This window comes from Mus musculus, chromosome 18 (genome assembly GCF_000001635.26).
Source record: "Mus musculus strain C57BL/6J chromosome 18, GRCm38.p6 C57BL/6J".
Classification (NCBI taxonomy): Eukaryota; Metazoa; Chordata; class Mammalia; order Rodentia; family Muridae; genus Mus; species Mus musculus.
Window position 1 is genome coordinate 27,490,495 of NC_000084.6, and position 13,008 is coordinate 27,503,502.

Consider the following 13,008-nt stretch of genomic DNA (forward strand, 5'->3'; position numbering starts at 1 on the left):
CTGCCACAAGAGAAGTAATATGTTATGGATATCCATAGAATAATAGTGTAAGCATAAAGGGATATGCTTTTTTGTTCTAATGCTAGAAAAATAGATTCTACATTGCAAGTACTCAAATAATTTTGCTGTGTAAATATAGATTGACTTCTATCTTGACTATACATCAGTGATTCCAAGCATGTCCTGTGCTGGGAAGAAGTAAAACCAAATTACCTTATTTTCCTGAAACAAAAGCTACTGGAAAATAGCCAAGACACGTTAGTAAATATCACATTGAACCAGAAAATGTAATTTCTCCAACTTAAGATTTTAGGAACTGCAAAAAAGCCATGAATTTACCATGCAAAGCACCACATTCTAAGTTAGCACAATTAATATGTAGACAGAGTACCTAAAGAAGTGACTCAAGTTTCTACTTGAAAATAATCAATTTAGTATGTCTTTAAAATCACAAAAGCAATTACAAAAGGTAATAGTTACAGGCTTGTTATGTTTTTCAAATTATTTTCATTTTCATCATCCTGTTCATAAACAAAATTTTCAGATGAAATATTCTTTAAAAACATATCACTTTTATAGCGCTAACACTTAAATATTCATAGAAATACAAATTTCATGCATTTATGGGAGAAGAAATAAAAACTTACACCCACAGATACTTGCCAAGTAGATGCAGTGTATTGATAGCTACGAGAATTAGGCAGTGAGGTCTTTAACAATGCTATTGCTTTTGGTGAGTACTTTTTGTCTTGTATCAGACACTTGGACTCTTCTGACTCCATAAGCACAAACTACTACCACAAAAAGAAGGCAGGCACCATGTTTCAATCTATGGAAAAACCTAACCTGACTCTCTCTTTTATGCAGATTGCTGAACTTGACTGATGGAACATAGTTCCTTTAGTTTAGTTGGCAAATTGTACTAAGAAAATACTTATGCATTCTTTTGCCTAAAATCTTCTTAACTAGAAAGCAGACGTTCATTCTTTCTGTGGTATTGGGATACTAATGGGCATCTCCAGGTGATACTCATCCACCATATTTTAGTTCCTTCCTGGAAGCCAATCATAACAATATTTTATTTATTTTTCATGATTCTCACTGTCATTGTAGAACAATGTGGAATTCTTTGATATTTTTTTTTTCTGAAGAGTCAGACAAGAAACATGACCATTCCACACCCTTGTAAATGAGGTGAAGAACATTACAAGGGGAAGCTGGCTCTTGTGCAAGGGGACCCTAGTATTTATGATATTGAGTGACCAATGGACAATGGATGTATGGACTGACAAGCTTCATCCATTTTAGGTCCTCAGGTTATGCGAGAAAGACCTCTATACTTAAGTATAACCATGAGGTTTTAACTCCCAACCTCTCTTCTTAAGTGGTTTGGAAAAGTGCTGAGATAAAACCCTGTCATTCTTTTCTAATTATTTATTTATTGTTTTGTGTTGGGGGAGGATAGTAAACAACAACAACAACAAAATTACATGACTTAAGGATGCATTCTAAGCTATATTTGGGAATGTTGTGACAATAGAATACACACATAATATTTGTTTCCCATTGCACAAATCATTCTGACATATATATGATCCAGTAGAGTGAAAAAGGAAGTTCCAACTGTTGTATGAGAAGAGAAGTTGAGGTAGAACTGGAGCAAGTTGCAGTTGAGTTAACATCAGCCAGAGCCATAAGACGTTTAGTCCTCTCCACTGAAAATCAAGTGCATTTGGTTTTAATGATGCTTGGTGTGACAGTCCATAAAGATGAAGGGAATCTGGGGTTCAAGAATATGAGAAACAAATTTTTCTGCTATTCTCAGTCATTGGAAAAATAATAGGTGATTACTCCTAGGCACCACCCTGCAGATTGTGATTTCGCCTGAGTTTTGAAAATAAAGATGTCTGTCTTTTCAAAGTGACATTTATGTGGATGCTTCCCTTGAGAATACTGGGTAGCTAGCATGGGTTTATGAGCTGGGTGCTAGTTGAGTCTTGATTCAGGTACAGATTTTCGCAGCCAGTTGTTGGCACAGGATTACGTACACTGGCCAGCATCAGTTCAAACTACTGGTTATGCAGCCCAACAATGGCTGGCTGGAGCAGAGTCAGGTTTATTCTGATCTACTCAACATATACATCCAAATACTTGAAACTGACTTCTCAATTTCAAACAGAAAATGACATCCAAGAAGACTAAAAAGAGATTATTCTTTATTAAAAAAAATGTGCATTTTTTTAGAACTTGCCTGTTAGGCACAATTGTTGGGCACAGATAACTCCTGCCTGGAAAGGCGTGTCCTTGCCAATTTATTATCTCCATTTCTCCTCCTGCACTGATCTTAGGGGCTTGTTCCACCTAGTCCCTGCCAAACATCTTTGGCAACCCGCCCATAGTGGAGGCCACAGGCCCTAGCTTTCCCCGAGACCTTACAGGATTGCAGCCAAAAATTGTGCATTAAATATACTGACATATCTATATATGATTTTACATTTTATGGTGTGAGTATTTAGAGAAGTTTATCAAGAAATTTGCAAGTTATAGTCTGTTCAGGGATTATATTACTAGATATATCATATAAATGTGGAGATAATGCATCTCATATTTTAATAATTAGATTAAGAAAAAGGCCCAAAGAAATTAAATATCTTTCTTATTTTCTAAGACATTCCATAAAACGTTCATTCAAATTTTGTACTTTTACTACACTTTAAATTTTTGGTCTTCTTTTTACATAAATGTCTTTATACTGAATCCATTTTCTTCTGTTTGTTTGATATTTGCTAATTTTCAATCTGTTTTATTTCTTCATTTATAGCTTTAATTTCCCTGTCCCTGAAGAGTTTATAAGCATCCTTTTATGAATGACAATGAATTAGTAAATTCTCTGCATTTATTCAAACAAATTTCCAAACTAGCATTCTCAGGAATACATGGAATTAATGAACCCATATAAAAATAATTTAATTTTTAAATTATGCCTTTTAGAAATATTCACATGCTTCTGTGAGTTTCATTTATCACAAACAATACTAACAACTCCTGGCATCTCAGCTCCTAGTATGGGATGCAACCATCTATTATCAACTTTGTCTTTTTAGTATCATCTTCTCTTATCATTCACTATGACTTAGTAAAGTATTTTCATTAAAGATTTTAGTTTCAGTGTTTACATTTTCAATGGTATAAATCTATGGGTTCAGTTATAAACTTTAACAAACTCATTGGCCTCACATATCAAAACAACCAGAGAGATAGAGCTTTGACACAGATTCCGAAGACCTGCTACAGTTTCTACTGAAGTATGAAGGAGCCTCTTCTCCATAACCAGGAGTTCTTCAAGATTTTGTACATTAATTCAAGTAATGCAAAACTAGGATGGAAATTGGGGTTCAGAAAGCTTACCTTTGACTGTGAAATTGCAATAACTTAGAAATGGCAGATGTAGGCAGATACATACAGCAGTTCTCCAATCTCATGGTATTAAATAGGGTCTCTAAAAATAGGAGCCCATAATATTGTATGTATAGGATTCAATCTGGAATTTACTAGGTTGTTTCTCACATAAATGGTACCTGCATATACATACTTTTAGTCACATCCTAAGAGAACATGAGGAATTCTAGGTGAGATATGTCTGGACATTTTGGCGACAAAAAAAAAAAAAGAAAAAGAAGAAGAAGAAGAAAATGTAAAGACCATCAAAAGACCATCAGAGTAGGAAAACTCTATTTTTTATTAATGGTAAGACATATTTTATGAAACATTTGCCCCTCTTTACTTTAGCTAGATCATACTTTTATATCACAGTGATTTTGTGTTGTTTCCTATAGCACAAAATATTACTCAAGCCTTTACTTCTAATTATCAGCAGATTCATTTTATAGTTAGAAATGGATCTAGCAGCCTCATAATTTGCTATTAATTTTGAAACTATAATTTGGTATGAACATTTAAAGCATACTTATCACCTTTAATACTACATTTGTCTTGGGCTGAAGAGACGGCTCAGCTGTTAAGAGAAATTGTTGCTTTTATAGAGGACTAAGGATTGATTCTTATAATCCACAAAGTGGCTTGCCAACTACTTGTAACTCTAGTTGCAGGCGATCTGACGTGCACTTTTGACCTCTACAGGCACTGCTTGCATGCGATTCACATACACACAAGCAAGGCAGCTCTCAAGCACATACTTTAAAAACATTCCTTTTTATGAACACCTTTCAGAACAAACTAATGTTTCAAAATAATTTAAAATTTCCTCTGTTGCAGTTAGACATTGCTTAAATAAAAGTACTCATTAACTTGTTTGTCATTTGTGTTTCCCATGGTGCCCGAAAGAGCATTTCTGTTTCCTTTTACCTGGAACCTTCTTACTCAGACAGAAGGTATATCAATGTCACTAGTAGGACACGGTTCACTAATGTCCCACATCTGACTCAGTGGCATTACCTGCAGCACTAGTAGCAGTTAACAGACCAGGCAAACAAAATGTTCCTTTCACACAAATCCTAACAAACATGTTACCCATGAACACTGTGCAGTTATTTTAATGTTTGTCTGAGAGTATTTTGGATGTGAATGACATATACTAGTTCACATGTGGCGAATGCTGGGTATGTAGAAAGATTTTTCAAAGAAAACTCTTCTCTCCTCTTTCTAACTCGGTTTTATTTGGACAAAGTCACTGTTTTTTACTTAATAGTCTCCATCCTCCTATAAATAGTGGTGTGGAATTAGGCAGTAGAGATTGTTAGGTAACACTGACTATTGTGGTAAAGACACGAGAGTGAAGTAGAAATGGCAATCTTACACCTTACTGAGAAAAATATCTTTGCTTAGTTTCTGGTATTTCAGAATCTATGAGCCTATAACATTAGACTTCCCTTTCTAAACAAACATTCCTACCTTTGCTTTATCTGGATCTTGAGTTGGGAAAATCCACCTTTCTTCTGGGCTACACCTTCTGCTGGAAGCCTATATAAGGACATAGAAAAAGGAAACACTTGTTCTTTGTCAGCTTGCCCCCAGCCTGGTAGCAGCTCGATTCCTTCATGAGAGTTAGTTCCTACTTTTTCAGGATTTCAGCATATACAAAAGACCAGCTAAGACATGTAGACTCGTGGAACTAGCAACTACTAGATTTGTGGACATTCTGTTTACAACCAGCCATTCTTCGATTTCTTGGATAGCAATTTGTAAGCCATTCCAATATATATATATTGGAATTATATATATATGAGAGAGAGAGAGAGAGAGAGAGAGAGAGAGAAAGTTCTGTGACTCTGGTGAACCCTGCCTGAGACATATAGGAAGAATGTTCATAAAATTTAAACCTATAGAAAAAAAGCCCAAAAATATCTTGAAATAATTCATTTTAATATGTCAAAATTGAGGACAATAAGAAGACAGACATTTATGAAATAAAACCCCTTGTTTATATAAAATATGGAGCTATAAGGAATTGGAAGTAGAATGTCAGAACTGGCTGAATATCATCTGAAATTTGTCAGTTCACAAATCTATATGAAAAAAGTCTTAGAAAGTACAAGATATTGTAATTATTTTAAAGAAGGCCCTTTTAATTCTTTGAAGACTTTATGCACGTATACAATGTGATTTGGTGTTATTCATCACTACTACTGCCTTTCAGCTTCCCTTACTCTCTAACAAATCTCTGTCCCAACTTCATACCCTCTAATTTTATGAATTTCTTAGCATAATTAGTACTGCCCCTATTCCAATTAGCAAATGTATATATTTGCTAATAAAATTATACAAAAATGTTTGTGACATTTAAACCATCATTTAAAATGTAATTTTTAAGTTCTTATGTTTCATACAGAACAATTGAGAAAGGTGCTCACTGGGATTGATATAAATTGAAACAGTTAAATGGTCATGCATATATGGGGATCTAGATTCAAAGTATATGAAAAGGAGATTGGTAATAAAACATTCTTAACATATCCCAAACTCCATGGGACAGTCTGGAACAACCGAGCACTTGTGTACCTAATTTATTTCTTGATGTTGAGGACCATGAACACTTCTTTCAGATTGCAGCCACCATTCATGTCCGTGGAATGTTGACTCCAGGACCTCAGAGACAGCAGAAGCTGCAGGTGCTAATTCAGAGCAGCAGTACTCATCCCATGACTTTAAATTTATGTGAGAATATTTATAAGACCATCACAATGTAAATGCTTGGTCAGCACTTATTAAACTATAAAAAGAAATGGCTACTTTTATTCCATTAGTCTACTCTCAGGTTTTCAATTATATTTCAATAAAAGTTGGCTTCATCTAGGATCACAGAACCCTTGTGTATAGAGGACTGACAGGACAGGGTCTGATCCAGTCAGTTCTTTACAGATAACAGCAAATCTTTGTACTTTCTGTGTTTCTTTGGAGTAGATGAGAGGAGTATACAGTGTATACTGTGCAGTGATATGGCCAAATCTAACCTAATTATAATATGAAATACAAATAAAACTTTGGACTGAAGTATAGTGCATGTGTAGTGGACACTGAAAGCAGAGGCTCTAGCTTGTTCAGTTTGGTGTGCATTTTAACTACTAGTTGTTGTTGTTGTTGTTTTTAAATAGAAGACACCAAACAAAACTATTACTGACATGGTCAAGCCTAGCAGAGAGAAACTTTGAGCGTGGTGTTGAGAAAGGGATAATTAAATCTCCTGCCTGAGCCTTGTTCTAAAACCATTCTTACTCTTATGTGTGAAACACCATGACTAGTGAACACTGTTCCTCATAGCTTTAAAATGTGGAGCCCTGTTAGCTCCACTCCATAGGATCACAAGGGCTCTTTTAGATATCTGTCATCAATACATCTGGTAATTGGCACCATAAAGTTCCCTTTAAATACAGGTGATTCTTCGATTGTGAACAGTACCTCTAGAAAACCATGCTTTCTTCTTCCCACATTTAGAAACTCTCTGTTTCAGAAAGAACTCCCAAGGTTCATGCCGCTACTGTAAGTCTGCTGCTTTTGGTGAACAAGAGGCAGAGAAAGTAGTGGCTAATATCAGAAAGGATCACGAGTGAAGATATGTTTTATTCATGAACTTTGTACCTCCAGTGAAATTAAAAGCAAAGTGAAGGGTCGGAGCTGTGAACCCTTTTTCCTAGAGCCTGTAAACCAATAAAGGCTTTATATTAGCTATCGATATCTATCTCTGAGTTGCCTTAATAACATCTTATTCCCTGTTTTCACCAGCCATCAATAATATTTCTGCCTGCCCGCTCAGGCCCCTATCTCTGCGTGCAATTGCATTATAAGGGTCTATAAGCCCAATTTGCCTCACATTCTTATTTTTTGGAAAAGGCTCGCTGGCTTTTGTAATGAGAGCAGCTGCCAAGAAGGCTTGACGGAATCCGTGGCCCATCTGGCTTATAATCTTCACTCAATATCACAGAGGCCTAAACTCTGAGACCTGCTGATAAGCCCAGGCATCCGGGCAAGCGGTGGCGGCCTTCTCTGTGATTTCTCATTAAGGAAAGGGACATCTCTCTGGGAATCTCTCATATCCTGGATATCACATAATTCCTTTTTTCATTTTCTAATAAGTACAAGAAAGTTGTATTTTCGGGACTGTCCTATCTTCATGTTCTCAGATATTGGGAAGAGGGATATTTGGAAAATTTGACATTTGAAGTTTTTAGTTGTGTGAAACATAATTTGTTATTTGAAAGAGAGAAAGTAACAAAAATTTCAGAAAACAAGTCGTAATTACTGGACAATCATTTTAGAAATTCATCTTATTGTTTAGAAGCCATTTTCCCAATAAAGCCTTTGTTGTCAGTAAATATGGAATATATGGTTTATGCCAAAAAAATAAGATTTAGTAGTATATAGTACTGATTTTAGCACAGAGCACTCTCCTTGAAAACAAAGCATTGACGGAGCCAGGCCGGGGAGTGAGGTGCTACATGCGAAAACTTATCATGGTCCATTACTTACCTCGTAAGGATGCAGTTTGAAACAATATATAGTTCTTTTAAATCCTCTATCCATTATTTTCTTTTCTGATTTTTTAAACTGTAGTTATTGTCTTTTATAATGGACGACTAATCACATTAGAAGGAAAAGGAAATATATTCTTTCCAAAGGCATTTATGATTATTGGGCATGTATTTATTGGTATTTATACTAATCTTAAAGAACCTGTTGTCTCAAGTAGACGGGACAGAGAAAGGATTCTCATTCTATGGTCTGGTGTCTTCTCAACCCTTTGCATTATGAGGACTCCTTTATTGCTATGCTGAATATCTATTTCCCTCTTGTAGCAATAGTACTGCCACATTCCCTGTGTTTTATATGCAGCTTCTGTTAAACATGAGATAGAAGTGACGATATTCTGAAGAGATGGGGAAAAAGTCCTGTGGGAAGAATCTGAGCAATAAGTTATCAAAAGGAAATACTGGCAATGAATAGAGCTGGTTACTTGTAAGACAGAAGTCTGGATTGTTCTGGATGTCAAGACATGTAAGTCAATTTTTCATATCAATTATTCAGCAAGCATTGATTAGATACAGACTCCAAATCAGGTGCTATAATTACCCTTAAGGAATGAAGGATTTTATGATGTAGAAAAATAATAATGTCCTTTGTCATAAGGAGAAAAAAGACCAAAATGTAGCTTAGTTCTCAAGCATGGTGAAACTTCCCTTGATAGTGACTGAAAGTAACACAGCAAACAAAGAAAGCCATTTCTAAAAATGATGCCAGACTATTCTCCACCATGAAGCAATAACCTACTATTACAAGCATATAATCTTAACTATTAAAGGTCTGAGAGAAATGGAAGACACTCATCTAAGACCTGTCCAGACAACTTAGTAAAATCCTTTCTCAAAATAAAGTAAAAATAAACCCAAATTTCAGAGCTACAGCTCAATAGCACAAACTTTGTACAGGGTAGGGAAGGACCTACAAAATTCAAAAGAAAAATAATGTCCTTTGACCCAAGTATTTATAAGTGAAAATTGGAGAAAATCTGAAGAGAATCAGTCAAAAAGGATGGAGTCATACCCTAGATGCCGTACCCTAACCAGGACAAGCTCTGGAAAAAAAGGAGGTCCCATTATGCAGGCAGAAGACTGAAGGCACATACCTTCAAACAGCACTGCATTAGAGGAAAAGGATGCCCTAGCTGCTGAGTCACAGAAACCAAGGTGGCTTCAATTGGAAGCAAATGGTTCTATAACCAGAAATCTTAGACAGTAGCAAACAGTTTTAGACTTCTGTATGCCCCTGATTTTGTATCCCTTTTAATATTACTTACTATGACTAATATCAAGACATACAGTTATCTATCTGCTGTCTCTGATTCACTGTGCAATAACCAGTTGTGGGTTTCTATAATAATCAGCATCTACTTCTAATAGAAGCCTCTCAGACAAGAGTTGAGAGATGTGTTTATCTTTGGATATAGGAAGTCAATGGTTGTCAGAACCTACCCATGTTTTAGTAGATGTCCCTGCAGTCAGTGTTGAGTAGACTCCACTGGGAAAGGATATAAACATAAAATAAAGATTCTTATGAAGTTGGGATAAAATAGTGGTAGAGGGATGGAGAAGGAATTGGATCAGTGAAACTGAGGGGTAGACAAGACCAAAGCACATTGCATACATGTATGAAAATCTTGGGTAATAAAAGTAAATATTACAAATTCGACACACCCAAACCCAGTATGTGACATTTACATTAACCAGCCACTAAAATTCTCAAGGACCACTGCAGAAAAGGAGAACAAAATATTGTATGAGGCAGATGATATTGAGAAGTGCTGTGAAATGCTGTCTCCTGAAGGCAGCATGGCTATTATAGAAGTAATCACACTGTGGCTGTGGTTAACTGGACAGGACCTCTAATACAACTTCAAGCCAGCCAAAATCCCAGTGCAGATGGGATGACTGATCACTAGGATCAACTACTTACTGAGAAGGAACTGGCAATAGATAGCTGCTGCTGGAGGGAGAATCCTCCATTTTGGAAGATGTTGCCACTGGCAGGTTTTCCATGCTCCAGTGATTGACCCCATAATGATTCACCTATAGTAGTACAAACAAAACCATTATACACACTCATACAAACACAGAGAGAGAGAGAGACAGAGAGAGAGAGAGAGACAGAGAGAGAGAGAGAGAGAGAGAGAGAGAGAGAGGGAGGGAGAGAGAGAGAGAGAGAGGAGAGAGGGAAAGGGAGAGGGAGAGAGAAATAAGTAAGTCAAGTTTTGGCTTTGGGACATGGAGACATGAAGGGAGTTGGACAGGGAAGATGCGGGTAGCTATTTTATTTCATTATATACATATGTGAGATTCTCAAAAATAGGGAAAAACGTAAAAATAGAAAATTTAAGTAATGAATATAAGTAAAAAGGAATTTCATCTAATACGTTTTATGAAAAACTTGTGCCTAGAATGGTTGCTCAGGTCATATTTCCTTGAATCTCTTGCTTTTCTCACAAGGGTATATGATGTCAAAGCCTGGTTCACACATCACTGACTAATGTCACTCGCAATATCAGACCTATAGTGACAGCTTCCAACAACCTACTCTCTGCATCACTCATTTGCCTGACATTGGAAATTGTCCTTCAATTTCTGTTTCTTATCATTGGAAAAGTGTGTTATTTGTGCTTTATCTTCCCCTAAAATATAACATTTGTTTTTGCAGTTAGACTATCTTCTGGGATGAGTAGTTCAGCACTCTCCACTTAGTAGATGCTCTGGAGGCAAACTTCAAGTGGCTGATTAATGTATTGCATATTTAACAAATGCAGACTGTTCTGTTCTTAGAGCTTCAGATCTATTAACCATGGTGTGGGACTACAGTTCTCTTACTTTAAAGGTGTGGTTTTCTTATAAGAGATTCTTGTGCATATACTAAATGTGGTCATGTAGGACTTTTCAGAACATGCTGCTAGGATGGGATCTGTGAGCCTATCACTTAATATGTGTGTCAATTGGCATCATGACCTTGGACGATTATAGGCTGTTCCCAGGAACAGACACTAACAGTAGAGAAAGGTTTCCACAATAAGGAAACATATAAATGTTGGGGTTGGCAGCCTGTGTGAGAGAACACAGCCCATTTCCATGAGAGTGGCATCCCATAGTCAGTGTCTGTTGTGCCTTATGCTTGAATGTTAACTTCACACCAAATTTCCTCAAAACATAAGATGTTACATTAACTTTTTACCATTGGTTTTGCTTTTTGGGTTTTGTTGTTGTTGTTTTTGTTGTTGTTGTTGTTGTTTTCTATGTTATGCATGACAAGCTAGAAATCTGCTATTAGTGGTTCCCAGGGACACATCAGGAAATTTTGACAGAATTTATAAACATAAAATCTAGGTTATGATTTCCTGCTCTTGTTTGAGAAAGATTATTGCAGGTTAAAGGGCATCAGTGAAGATCAAATCTAGCTATTTTTTTTTTCTATATCGATGTAAGTACTCTTCTTGCTCAAGTATGTCAGAGGTAAAAAAGAATTAATCAGAGGTATCAGTTGACAGCACGATTGTAGTCATAGGAATTTTTGAGGACTCCTCTTGAATTTTTGAGATACCTTGTGCAAACAAAAGAAAATAAAGAAGAGTTAAAGTAGAGATAGACTCTGAGATTGCCCATATATTGAGCATATTAAATAAATCTCAGTATTATTATTGTCCAAGTGTGGAAATTACCATCTCATTGTTTACCACAAAGGCAGTCTAATACTACCTCACATAGAAACCCATGTCAACCATTCTCCAACTTTCTAATTTGTAAAAAACTATTTTCTCAACAAGTGAATTTCAGGAAATTAAATAATAAACAAACAGTAATTTATGAGACAAGTCCTATGAAAGTTGGTTTTTAAAACAGGTTCATCTAAAAAAGCAGAGTTCAACTGTATCCCATTTGGACCTGTCACTGGACCTTTTTCCTCAGGCTCTTCTCCATTTTTTGTTCCTGTAGCTCTTTCAGATTAGAACAATTCTGGGTCAGACTTTTTGATTGTGGGATGGCAAGCCCATCTGTCACTTGATGCCCTGTCTTTCTGCTGGAGGTGGGTTCTACAAGTTCCCTCTTCCTCCTGTAGGACATTTCACCTAGGGTCCTTCCCTTTGAGTCCTGATAGTCTCTTATTTCCCAGGTCTTTGGTAAATTCTGAAGGGTCCCCCCACCCTCTGCCTCCTACCTCCCAAGGTTGCCTGTTTCCATACTTTTTGCTGGCCCTCAGGGCTTCAGTTCTTTTCTCCCACCCAATATCTGTTTATCATTTCCTCTTCTCCTCTGTGTCCCCTTTCCCACCCCAAACCCTCCCTCCCCACCCCCTCCTGTGATTGGATTCTTCCTCACACTCCCAAATGGAATTGAGGTATCCTTACTTGGGCTCTTCAGCTTGTTAACCATTTTGAGTTCTGTGGACTGTATCCTGGTTGTTTGTTTGTTTGTTTTATTTTTTTGTTGTTTTTGTTTTGTTTTGTTTTTCTAATATCCACTTATTAGTGAGTACATACCATGCATGTTCTTTTGGGTCTGAGTTTCCTCACTCAGGATGATATTTTCTAGTTCCATCCATTTGCCTCCAAAACTCAGGATGGCCTCATTCTTAATAGCTGAGTAGTATTCCATTGTGTAAATGAACCACATTTTCTGTATCCAATCTACCATTGTAGAACATCTGGGTTGTTTCCACCTCATGACTGTCACAGATAAGGCTCCTATGAACACTGTGGAACACATGCACCTGTGGCATGGTGGGACATCTTTTGAGTATATTCCCAAGAGTGGTATTGCTGGGTATTCAGGTAGATCTATTTCCAATTTTCTGAGGAACCTCCAGATTGATATCCAGAGTGGTTGTACCAGTTTGCAGTCCCACCAGCAATGGAGGAGTGTTCCTCTTTCTGTACATCCTTTCCAACATGTGTTGTCACCTAAGGTTTTGATCTTAGCATTCTGATTGGTGTAAGGTAGAATCTCAGGGTCGTTTTGA